Genomic DNA, 13,187 nt, shown 5'->3' on the forward strand with positions numbered 1-13,187 from the left:
CCACCCTCGTAGGCAGCGAGTTCCAGACCATTACCACTCGCAGTGTAAATAAGCTGTTCCTCATAGTTCTTGTGGGAAACTCAATGAAAGTGAATTGAGAGTCACCCATGTCACATTGGGAGTATGAACAGAATGGGAAGCGTGCTTACCTGAAGCCAGATCCGCCTTGATTGAATAGAGGCTAAAGCGAGTGCTGGGACCAGGAGGGTGGTGATTATTCATGTTGGGACAGTGTTACAGCAACGTTATGAAGAAACCATAAGCAAAATACTGCAGATGCTGGAAATCTGAAATGAAGGCCATCAATGAAAGGTAATCAATCTCTTCACAGATGATGCCAGCCCTGCTGAGTAGTTCCAACATTTTGGTCTGAATTTTCGCAACAGTGGAAATTACAGGAGAGACCGAAATACAGAAGTCCCGTCCCCAAACACCTCACCTACCGTTTCCACGGGGGTGAGAATGGGGCCGGATCGAGGTTTACACACGCGTATTTCACAGAGGCAGCTGCCCATATAAAGCAGCAGCTGCCTCCAGTATATCTGGTTTTTGTTAGCCATGAATGAGAACATGACATGTGCAGATTAGACTGCATAGGAGCGGGTCTAAACTTTCCTTTGGAGTGGTGGGGTATCCTTTTGGAGAGGGAGGGTACCCTTTTGGATATGGTCCCGGGACATGTTGGGGGAGGTCAAGTGCCCTTTGGGAGAGGTAAACTGTCCTTTGAGAGAAGTAAGGTGCCATTTGGAAGAGGTAAGGTGCCATTGGGGTTTGTTAAAGGTGGATATGAATGTGCATAAAAAGTGTATAAACTCTTAGGAGCTGTCAAGGGAGCTGTCAAGAGGAACTGTCAAAAGTGGCAAAAGCAACTGTCAAACTGTCAAGGCTTTTAAAACTCCTTCCCTTTAAATCTTTGAAAAAAACTATGTAGGGTGTAACTAAAATGCCTAGAGCTGTTCTCATGAATCTTTTCTTCACCCTCTCTAATCACATCTTTCCTAAAGTGTGGTGCCCACAAATGAATACATTACACTGTTGAAGCTGAAGCAATGTTTTATAGAGTGTTTTTAAAGCTGTTTTATCCTCTTTCTATGTTGGGACATATTCATGGCAAAGAACAATGAATTGTAGCCATTTCTGAATTTGCTTTGAACAGAGAGGTCATGACAATACATTGACCAACCTCAATCTCAGACTGGATGTGTTCCTATTATTTGACATTAATAAGAGAGTAGTTTGAGATTCACTGCATGAGTTGAAAATCAATAAATCTCCAGGGAGGATAAACCAAACCCAGGCTACTTAGAGAAACAGCAACAGAGAATCGTGAGGCATTGATATGCAAATTGAGAGAGCAATTGAGCAGTGACAGTCTAATAAATTGGAAAAAAGGCTGGTGTATTCCCATATTGAAGGTGGTGATCAACACCTGGGACAGTTTAATAGGGGGTTTGGTTGAGATCAGGAACTGGGTTCATTTTAAAAATAGCTGGGTGGTGTAATAGGAAAACAGTGGAGTTGAGACCGAGGTTAAATAGGCAGGAGGCTCTTTTTAAAGCTATTTGTGGAGTAGCTGTGAGGGTTATATACACAACACTTCAGATTCTATGTTATGTTACAAAGTCAAACTTTATGAAAAATTACTTAATAAATTTACTGGCTGGAAACCACCAATCGGATCCTAAAAAGACTGAAGCCACATTCTAGTAACATGAACCCCCAGCTTCTAAGAAACCTGAAAATTTGCATCACAGCGCATGATAAATTCCAAATCCATTAAGTGGAGCCAACTGTTGTAGGGTGTTGATTACAGTTTGGTAGGTGTGAAGGACTCTTCATAGTCATATGTAGATTAACTGTAAGTCTTTATTGACTCTTAGAGCTATTAAAAAACATACAGTTAAGGGTACAGGCTAAGAGCTTTCTCCATGCTTGCTGGTACACCCAGCTCTGTGCAACACTAGACTGACCCTGGGTGCAAGTTATGTGCTCACTCACATCACTGTGTGAGCAGTACTGTACTCAGTCCCATGTTAACCCTATATGTGCCAGACCCTAATACTACTCCACCCCCTCCAAGTCTTCACGCAATGCATTTTGAGTGACTAAAGTTTACTTTATGTCCTACATTGTTATTGCTATCATACACTTACATTGTCATTACTGCATTATCACTAACCTATCTCCCCCTTCAAGTCCTTGAATTCAAAGGTTCAGGTTGCCTGGAGACCTTATACCCCTTCCATAAGTCTCAGCATCTGCTGTATAAGAAGAAGAGATAAATCATCCATATAAATCTTTAAACACCTTGACAGCAAAAGCAGAAGGACCACCAATCTCAGCCTGGATCCTCAACTGATGAGAACTGTGTCACTTTAATCTTTACTGAACTTTAAAATCTCACTTAATCTATCTTTCCACCCTGTAAGTTATTGTTGTGCGTGTGAGTGAACTTCGAATGTGTGCGAGTTGGAGCATTTCTATTATTTTGCTTAGACCCGGTTAAGAGAAAATAAATACTATTCCTTTTCAAAAAAACTCAAGAAAACCTGTCTGCTGGTGTTTTTTTACAGTCACAGCATGTAAACAGTTAAATACTCACTGAATTGGCAAGCATATCCTTTTTTAGAAAACCTGTTGCAGTCAAACGAAGAGTGAGAACAGAGACGAGCCATGGTAACACACCTCACCTGATCATAACAGGTAACTTACATGTTAAAAAGTTGTTGTTTAATCTTGCTTACAGGCCTTTTATGGAATTCTTAATATGTAGAAAAGTTAGCATGTTGTTTTTAATATCACTAGCAGTGTATTATTTGTGTGTCTTGATAGCCTACATTATAGTTGAATAATGTTTTTGCTGGGTGAATGATGGGGCAGGATTTTGCCCTTGGTGGGGGTGCTGGGTGGGTGCGGGCAAGGGTGGTCGGGCAGCCAACTGCCACCCGCCATCGGCTCCACCCCGCGATTACCCAGGGGTGGGCCAATTAAGGCCCGCCCCATGTGGATCGCGAGCGGCAGCGCTGAGCACTGCCTGTGCAGACGGTTGGGGGGGTGGGGAGATGGGGCGAAGGAGAGCCGGGCCTAATGCCCAGTTCGCACACGCACACGAAAGAGCGCTTCAATCTCCCTGAGGCATGGAGCTGCATCGGGGAGATGAAGCGCTGTTTAAAAAAATAATAATAAAGAAAATAAAACATGTCCCCTGTCACATGAGATGGGACATGTTTTTAATTCCGAAATAAAGTTTTTACTTAATGTTTATTTGCTTTAGGAAACCCTGTCCCGCTAGTGGATGAGGTTTCCTAAAAAAATGTAAAGGCCGCTTGGCCTTTTTGCCTGCCCGACAACCATTAGGTTGGACAGGTAGCATAGAATTGAATTCAATTAGCTTGTTAAGGGCCTTAATAGGCCTTTTAATTATCGACTCCAGCATGCGCCCGCCGATTGAAATATCGCGCGTCATTTTATGCTCTGGCGTGTTGGGCATGCACCTGCACACTGAGTATCATATTCTGCCTCATGGGGTACAATGTTGCACCACTTGTCCTATCTGAAAATTTACCAGACTGGATCCCCCTCTGAGGTTGAAAAGCTCGGCCAGTCTCCCTTCCAGATGTTAATTTTATTCGAATGCTGCAGCTTCCCGACAGTTGTGCTACTTTTATCTTTTTTGTACTTTGGAGATCGTGTGGATTGCTCCATCGAAAACTACAAAATTGTCGGGGCCTCTTATTGTTAAGGTTTTTAGATGCCCATGAACTATACCTAACCAGCTCGAGGATATCATTAAAATAAAGGCAAAATACTGCGGATGCTGGAAATCTGAAACAAAAACAAAAAAATGCTGGAGAAACTCAGCAGATCTGACAGCATCTGTGGAGAGAGAGAGACAGAGATAACGTTTCGAGTCGGTAGGGAGTCCCGAGAGGTTATCTCCGTTTCTCTCTCCACTGATGCTGTCAGACCTGCTGAGTTTTTCCAGCATTTTTTTGTTTTTGTTGTCGAGGGTATCATTTATTTCACTTATTTCCTCTTGTTGGATTGATTTTCTAAAATGTGAAACTTCTCGCCCCTGAAATGTGATTCATGCCTTGAAGGGCTTTGCCAAGTCATTTCCTTTCATCTGTCGACAGGACAAGTGCTTGTTAGTAATAGTTCGGTGGGTCGTTCCTAGTTATTAAGCTGTTTTATTTGCAGCATTATTTCTCATGTTCCACAGGCTGGCTTAGTCTGACTTGTGGAAATGCAGAACAGTCTGTCAGGGCTTGAGCAGCTGATCCAAATGTTAATTTCAAAATGAGGATTAATTCTTTCCCTGTCGTCTTGCGTCCTCTCCTGAGGTTGGTACCCCTTGGTTAGGCCATTCCATGGATGCTAGCACCATCGTTACTAGCCTTGGCAATACGTCGGCACGCCATTTCACCTGGGGGCACGAGTGCTAAGCCTAATTGTAACCCCACACCCAATGCTGGCAGATCTACTTTCCAGTATGTGTCCCTGGCACTTAACACGGATAGAAGACCTGGGTGGATTTCTGTGATCCTCCTGCCCTCGCTTAGGTACAAGACACCAGTTGCAGACTCTTCGAGCTCCCTGCTTAGGAAAACAAATCCAGCATGGATTGCAAATGAAATCTGGCACTTTCCCGATATCGATAGCTGAATGTCACACCAGCAGTTGTCAATGACCCCAACTGGTATTCAGGGAACCAGTTGCTGGTTGAATGTTTTTGAAAGTTGTAAGATAAAAATAGCGCTTACTGATCTTCTCTTGCAAGACAGAGTGCTGTGTTAAACTCTGCAGTGTGACAAACCTCAGGTTTATCATAGTGACATCTTCCTACTCAGAATAGACTGAAGCAAGCTGAGGTAATACATTCCACTTTCCAGGTGATGTAAAAGAAAATGCATTACTATGGCTGACAGTGCATCTATTACATCTGTATGGCATTCTAGAGATGCAGCTCTAACTGCTATAATTTAATAATGAAGTGTATGGTTCAAAGAGAAGAAAGGCTGGTGCTGAGTTCTGTTTGCACCTGTACTTTTAACCACAATACCTGGTTTTGTGCTCTAAAAGCACTGCTGAGATTTGTCACTTAACTGTGTCCTTGAGTTGGTGATCCCAGAGCCATGTGCTGTGTAATAACCTATTACTAAACCCTCCATGCTGCTGGTGATGTATTTCTGCTGTTCTGCTGTAGCATTCAAATGCATTTTCAAGATTCTCGGCAGTCTAAATATTGAACAAAGAGCACTGACACAGCAGAAGGTAATGCATTTAAAATAGTGAAATTATTTATTGAAGGATGGAATTGATTTACAAATAATCTGTTCCAAATCAAGCTCCCTATTCCCCGATAAACATGCTGTGGATATTGCAATGCATGCATCATTGATCTCACACTCTGAAGTGGTAGGAGAGCTCCTGTGAAATGTTATCCAAACTGTCACTGGATTCCGTAAAGGACACAAGACAAAGTGCTTGGACCTTTATAAGACCAGGGCCCAGTGAAACGCCGCTCATTTGTTTTCCTTTCGTATTAAAGCGGAGCCCCCACCCTGTTTGAAACAGAAAAAGAAATTGGACAATTCGCTCGCAAGAGAAATAGCCACCCCAGCTCAGACAAAAATAATAATAGATGCTGGTTTTATTTATGAGACAAGAGGCATAGTCCTGCGGTAAGTGGTGGAGCACCTCCACAGGTCATAAACTCATTGCGGTGAGGTCATCGTCAGGATGCACTGCAGAGGAACAATGAAGTAACAAAACCCCCCCTCCTGGAGACGAGGAGTGAAATGATAATGTCAGACATTGCGTTCCTCCACAACATGGAGTTGCACATCTGTCAGGACAAGTGTTTGTGACAAAAGAATTTGACATAGTTTATGTAAAATAAAATTTGTATTCCCGTTTAATGCTTCCCCATTGACCCTCATAGTAGGTTTACTCCACGTAGTGGAGAATGCTTGATGATTCATTATATATTCAAGTGTTTTTATTTTTGAATTGTTCAGAGCACGAATCTCCAACCTGAGTGAATAACAAGCAACACACGCTCTCAACATTGATTCTCCTTCTGATATGCAGCTGAAATCATGTCCTTGGCATTTTTCATTGGCAGGTATCCAGAATTTACAATGTAAAAAATATCGTGGCTAATGGCCCCACTGATACATTTTATGATCTAACATAAGCCCTTTTATTTGTGAAGGTTAAGTTGTGTCTTCCACTGTCCATCAGGACCAAGGTAGCTGAGGAGAGATGAGACTACAAGGAGGGACTTACAAAAATGCCTAACAGAATGAACAAAGTGATATTTCCATCAAACCCAAGCCAAAAGTAGGTCTAATTGAAATTACTAAACGTTGTTGTTCCTCTTTGATGCTTTGAGTTTTCTATTTCATTAGTAAATAATTGTATCTGGGGCTGTCAGATTTTGTTTCATAATCGCTCCTGTGAAGAAACTTGGGAGGCTTTACTATGTTAATGGTGCTGTTGTTTGAAGCTAGCAATCCTCAGTCATCAATCAAGTGATTCTGCCCAAGTTTGGTATTCAGGAATCGAACTTACATTCATCTCCAACATAATAGGAAAGAGAGTGGTTATGTTAATCTGAACTAGCAGTGATAGAGTTTGCAGTTAGGGTGGCCCCTTTTCATATCTCCGGACATTCCAAAGTGCTTCCTATTCATCGGAATTTATTTTGGAAGTGCAGACACTTGTGAGTAAACACGGCAGCCAATGTGTACAAAGTGCGCTTGCAAGAGGAGAAATCTATTTCCGGAAAGGTTTGACACATGAAAAGTGTGAAATTGGAGAAACAATTGCCAATAGTATCAGAAGGCAGATATTAAGATGCCTACACAAGAACACTGCAAGTGACAGGCCCAGTCAGCTCAAACTACACATTCGTTTTCCTTTATTTTTGTTATTTGCTTTTGAATCCCTCGCCCTTTATCCTTGGCAAAGGCTGCTCATGAGTTGAGATGCATTTTGTTAAAAAGATTTCCAAATTTTGTACACCTCCCCCCCCCACCCCCACCACACTGTTCTAATTCTCCCCTTCCCTTTCAATTTTGCTTATATTGTTCTACTATTGTGCTGTTTATACAGTACTTCCACTGCTCTGTACCAGCCACATTTTGTTTTATTTTGAAATTGCATCCCTTGGTTCTAGACTCCTCAACCAGGGGAAATGTCTTACCTACATCTACCCTGTCTATCCCTTTAAGTATTTTGTAGGTTTCAATGAGGCCACCTCTCATTCTTCAAACCTTCACAGAATACAGGCCCAGTTTCCCCAATCTCTCGTCATAGGCCAGTCCCGCCATCCCGGGAACAAGTCTGGTGAACCTTCGTTGCACTCCCTCTATGGCAATAATATCCTTCCTAAGGTAAGGGGACTGAAACTGCACACAGTACTCCAGGTGCAGTAAGCAAGATTTTGCTACCCCTGTACTCAAATCCTCTTGCAATAAAGGCTAATATATCATTAGCCTTCCTAATTGTTTGCTGCAACTGCATGTTAGCCTTCAGCGACATATTGGTGCGGACACATTTGTGCATCTGCAATTTCTAATCTCTTACCATTTAAGAAATACTCTACACATCTTCCACTCCTACAAAGTTGATAAACTCACATTTTCCACATTATATTCCATCTGCCATATTCTTACCCACTCACTAAGTCTGTTCAAATCCCCTTTGCATCTTCCTCGCAACACACATTCCCAACTAGCTTTGTATCATCCACGAGCTTGGAAATGTAACGTTTGGTCCCCACATCCAAATCATTGATATAGCTGGGGGCCAAGTACTGATCCTTGTGGTATCCCACTAGTCAAAGTCTGCCAACGTGAGAATGACCCGTTTATTCCTATCCTCTGTTTTCTGCCTGTTAACCAATCCTTAATCCACCCCAGTATATTGCCTCCTGTGGGGAACTTTATCAAAAGCCTTCCGAAAATCCAACTCCCCTTTATTAATTCTGTTAGTAACTTAGACTCCACTGTTCCAATTGCTTTTGTCAGCTTTCGATAATGAGATGGTGAAAGCTTTACCCAATACTCCAACTGCAGCCTTTTACCAGTATAGGTCTTATACTAGTTCAACATTGCCTCCTTGTTTTTATGCCTCGAGATACAAACAAAAATTCCATTTATTTTCTTTTAATGGCCTTATCAACTTGTGCGTCTACCTTTAATTGCTTGTCCATTTGCAAACCAAGGTCACTCTGCTCGTCTACTGCATTTAACTTTTCACCATTTTAGGTGTCCTTCTTTTCTCATAAATGTATCACTTCACATTTTTCGACATTTGTGTGTGTGACCTATTTTTGTCCATATGAAATTCTTTCACAATTTTCATTAGATTTTTGCGTCGTGCCTGCATTTTGATGTCCTGAGAAAAATTTGATGTTGCTTTCTCAGTTCTTAACTCCAGATCATTCACATGGTAACAAGAGCAGACCCTGCAAAAATATCTTACAGTAGCTCATCGGGGTGCAATTTAATCCACTCTCATTTCTGTCGGCCGGATGTTGAAGTGGGCAATGTTGCACCATGCAGACCCTTGCGGAATTACCACTCAGTCATATCTTCCCATTCCAAGAAACCTCCTTGAATCCCACTTCGTGACCCTCTGCTCCTCCACCCATGTGGTTACCTTCTCCTTCATTTTGGTTGGGATTCCTTACTTAATTCCTTAGTTGCTGACACTGCCAGCGAGAAGCCATGGAAAATTGACCCTTTATGTTGTCTTGAGCATTGCATTCTGTGCTCAGTCACCATAACATTAGGCAGAGTTTAATGTCCTCCTCTGTGGTGAGTTTGGTGGCGGGAGGTAGGTGGGCGGGTGAGGGCCCCGCCCCCTTTCCGCTTCCACCCTGAATAAGCCTGTGGCGAGGGGCAGTTGCCATGTAGGGAGCAAACCCTGGCCTCTAATTGGCTGGTAGCTCTTTGGCTGGCAGGACTTCCACCCCTGGGCTCCTTCATCCCAGGGAAAGGCCCACCACTGCCCGGTTAAATGCCCGAATGGCACATGATGTGGCGGACCTTCCCGAAAAGAGGCGACACGGGGGCACCTGCCGGGTCTCCGGCCAGTGGGCGAGACCCCCGACACCTCCATTAAATCCAGCCCATTGTGTCCTGCTTTGGATGCGCATCAACTTGAGTAAGGATATCATCTGAGGCATACTTTGCTTAATTATAGCTCCTTCTCCAATCAGAAGAAGGAAAAAAGAAAACAAATTCTGGTGCTTGCTAAAAATGCTTCATTAAAGTCATTAAAGTCTGTTTACTTTTCTGAGTGAAATATAACTAACGGGATTGGCACGGAAACTGCAAGTAACCACACTGGACTGAACCAACGTGAGATGAGCATCATACCACCACCTGCCAAATTGTTGCTTTCAAAGTTGGCACAGACAGGTCCAGTGATAACCCACAAACATTGGCAATTTTCTGTAATACCCTACATGGGAAAAAGATGTCAGTTCATTTTTGGGTTATCCTGTAACAATATCCTGCAAATAATCTAACTCTTAGAATGTCAAAAGTTAACTCAGTGAACAATTATTGTGCCCCACTCACTAACTATCTCACTACCATTTACTGCTCAGTTCTTAGCCATCCGGAGATGGCGAATGGAGAAAGACGGTATTGCACAAATCAGAAAAGACTACAAAAATGGCATTGTTGGCACCAGATACCAGTTTCAATCGATGGAGGCTAGTCGTGTGTGGGTGCAGCAAATAGCATTCAGATCATTTAGGAGGTAAATACTTAGAAATAAACTGCTGTTATGTTTTCAGCTATCACTGAGAGCTCAGAAATTGCTGCTGGCTAAAACTTAATGCTGACAACAACAGTAAGTGTTAGCTTGATGGTGTAATAGCTGCAATGGCCTGGTTTAATAATCCAGGAATTGGGGGTAGAACTTTCCCCCCATTGGGGGGGTTGTGCAGGGGCAGGAGCGGGCAGACGCAGACTTGACCGGCGCCCCCGATCAGGTCAGCACCGTCATTTTACGTGACACACGCCCAGAAGCGCTGAGCGCTCCCTGTGCAGGCGGTGGGGAGGGGGGATGGTGGTGGTTCCCTGAGTCGGGGCCTGTGCTCCTTCACACGCACGCCCACGAAAGAGTGCAGAGATCTCCCTCAGGTTAATTTCGGTTCCAAAAATTTTAATAAAGAGAAAAAAAAATTTAAGGCATGTCCCCTCCTGTATGAGCTGGGCCATGTCAATGAACTTTAATGAAAAACTTTATTTAATTTGTAAACCCTTCATGAATCCTCATCCTGCCCGTGGATGAGGTTCCATGAAAAATGCGAAGGCCGCCTGGGCTCTTTGCCTGCCCCCCCACCAAGACCACAGCTCAGTCATTGATCTGAGATGATACAGCTGAGCCTCAGTGCAGTGTGGTCATAATCCATGTAGAAATGGACCCTCTTATATGCTGTCCAGAATGAACCAGCTCTATTAAAATACAAAAGTCTTATTGACGAGGTATGGATTCAGGAGATCAATGGCATCATGTATTATAACTGAAAGGTATGAAGTCACTATCTGCACCTTCCATCCAATATGCTGTCAATAAGCTTTTTTTTATAACTTAGCTGCATAGAGGGTGATGGATTCCTTCTTAAAGTCATCAGATAATTTAGATTTATATGGGGAAAAAAATAAATGCTCCGAAGTTTGGGTCTGCATTGTGCAACATTGTCCACGTCAACACCCGGCCAACGGAAATGAAAGTGGATTAAATTGCACCTATTTTTCCAGAATGCCTTGTGCTAGAAGTTATTGCAGAATGCTGCCCAGGGTAATCCAGAATAGTGAGGAAGAATCAGCAGCAAAAGTTACTCTCCAAACTCTGCCACTGCAAACCACATTCCCGCAATCAGGCAAACTATTGCAGTGTGTTTTTGGCAGGAAGTGGGTACATCATTAGCATTTAAAATTGGATATTATGCCGGAACAGCCAAGATTGATGGTGTGATGTCATCATTTCATTGCTAACATCATCACACAAAAGCCCTTTTCCAAAATTGTTTTATTAGTGACTTCACTGCGTAATTGCGATTCCCTTAAAAAGAGCAGGTGGCCCAGTAGAGAAGTAGGTTTTCATTCTATAAGGTGACTTAAAGGGTCTGATTGCCACTTTGGCCTGGTGACAGGGTGTGTTGATCATGCTGCCCTCCCCTCCGCCCTCAGTGAAAATCCCGGCTCATGTCAACAGCTGAGCCTCAGTGAGATTTCAGCACTCAGCCAGTGTCTGAGTGAAGGGGGTGGGGGGAGAAGGGAAATCTGTGGACAGGGGGAGGCAATCATAGGGACAGGGCGGACATGGGCTAAGCAGGGGATTGGATGGCCCTTATGAGGCCAAGAGGAGTGTTCAAAAATTGCAGCAAGGTCGTATAAAGGTCATAGGACCCTGATTGGCACATTAAATATAAAGATCTCCAAGGAATAGGGTGATGTGTGGGCCACCCTTGAGAAAGCCCCAGCCAAAATGACAGTGAGTGCTGAGTGAATGTTGTTAATATCTAGAATAATACATAGAATTTATAAAATGAAAATAGGCCATCCAGACCAAACATGTATTTACCGTCCATGTGAGTAAATAGCTCGAATCACACTGACTGATCCTCAGTGTCGGCCTATGTAGCTTTCAATTAATGTTCACCGACTAGTTTAGCCATTCCTCTATTGGGAGTCATTTTGAATTTGGGTGGCAGGACAAAAGGGATTATCTTGACTCCGCATATACACCATGCAACTTCACCAATTTTCATTGCCCCTTCCATCCTGGTAACAAAACTCTGTGGGCTCAAGACCCACTCCAGAGGCTTAAGCACAAAAATTTAGGCTGACACACCCTGTGCACTACTGAGGGAATGCTACACTGTCAGATGCCTACATCTTTCAGATGAGACATTAAACAAGGACCCACCCCCCTCCAACTTCCATCTCAGGTGGACATAAGAGATCCCACGACGCTATCTTGAAGAAGAGCAGGGGGGTTATCCCTGGTGTCCTGATCAATATCTATCCCTCAAATCAACATTACTGAAAATGTTGTATGTATGCGTGTAAAAGCCGGACTTTTGAGACCAATTTTTTAGGCCAAAATTCATGGGGTCAACTTATACACAGGTAATGTTTTTGACGGGTAACATCCATGTTTGATTTGGACCCAAGTGAGGTCTGAAAAAGACTGTCACAATGCAATAAGTAAAAACCAACAACACTGAAGAATTCATATTAATTCTCTAACATGTATTACTTTTATAACAATGCAAACCATATACATTTCATCCCTATTAATTAGCTAACATTTGAGTATTGCTGAAATAAGAGACATGTCTAAGCGTTTTATCTTACACTCATCAGGACACTTGCAAGAATACGAATATGAGGGGGAAAACAACAATTTATACAGTATGTGAAGAGAGTGATGATTGGTTGGCAAGTGGCATTGCCATGGAGAATGCACCACTGATGGTGACTGACAGTTAACTGCCAAGCATTGTCTGAAATTTAAACCAGGCAGCTTGACCCTGATTATTCAAGGTATTCCCCTGAGGAATGAGTCAGTGAATGGCTGTCACTCCATTTTGTTTAGCTGAAACAGGTGCAATGTGTGTACATTCTTTCTGTCTGCAAAGAACAGGGCCCCGTGGACTAATATATGCAGCTTCCAGTACACACAAATGCATTATTTACCAGAGCTCATTTTCACTATACATTTACAATGAGATCGAATCATTAGCATCTCAAGGATTATACTTCCGTTCTGAAACTTTTGGGTTTTGACACCTGATAAACTCTCGTCGACTTTTACACAAGGTATATGAAAAATTATGCTTTTTTAGGCCAGGAATCATGAGACCGACTTTTATACAAGTATATATGATGACGTCTCATTATCACATGGTTGTTTGTGGGAGCTGGCTGTGCACAAATTGCCTGTTGCAGTTCCTAGATTACGAAATCAAAACTACACCTCAAATGTCATTGGCGACAAGTTGTGAAAGGCAGTACAGAAATGCAAGTCTTTCTTTTTATCTTTTGTTATGGTGCACAGTTATGCTATTACAAATTTGTAGAAAAACTGTTTTAGAGGTTACATTTAAAAAAAAACTTGGCTTGAGGGTAATTTTTAGAACAATGCAAACTAGA

General features: G+C 42.7%; 1 long non-coding RNA gene across 1 annotated transcript in view; it reads left to right on the forward strand.

The window, feature by feature from the left end:
- The first annotated feature begins 6,268 nt into the window (after positions 1-6,268).
- Positions 6,269-13,187, forward strand: part of LOC144668715 (uncharacterized) — a 235,273-nt gene continuing 228,354 nt past the window's right edge. The window contains exon 1 of the long non-coding RNA XR_013573544.1: positions 6,269-6,345. This is a non-coding gene — a long non-coding RNA (uncharacterized LOC144668715). The remainder of the gene's footprint in view (positions 6,346-13,187) is intronic.

This window comes from Cetorhinus maximus, chromosome 27, assembly GCF_964194155.1.
Source record: "Cetorhinus maximus chromosome 27, sCetMax3.hap1.1, whole genome shotgun sequence".
In the NCBI taxonomy this organism is placed as follows: Eukaryota; Metazoa; Chordata; class Chondrichthyes; order Lamniformes; family Cetorhinidae; genus Cetorhinus; species Cetorhinus maximus.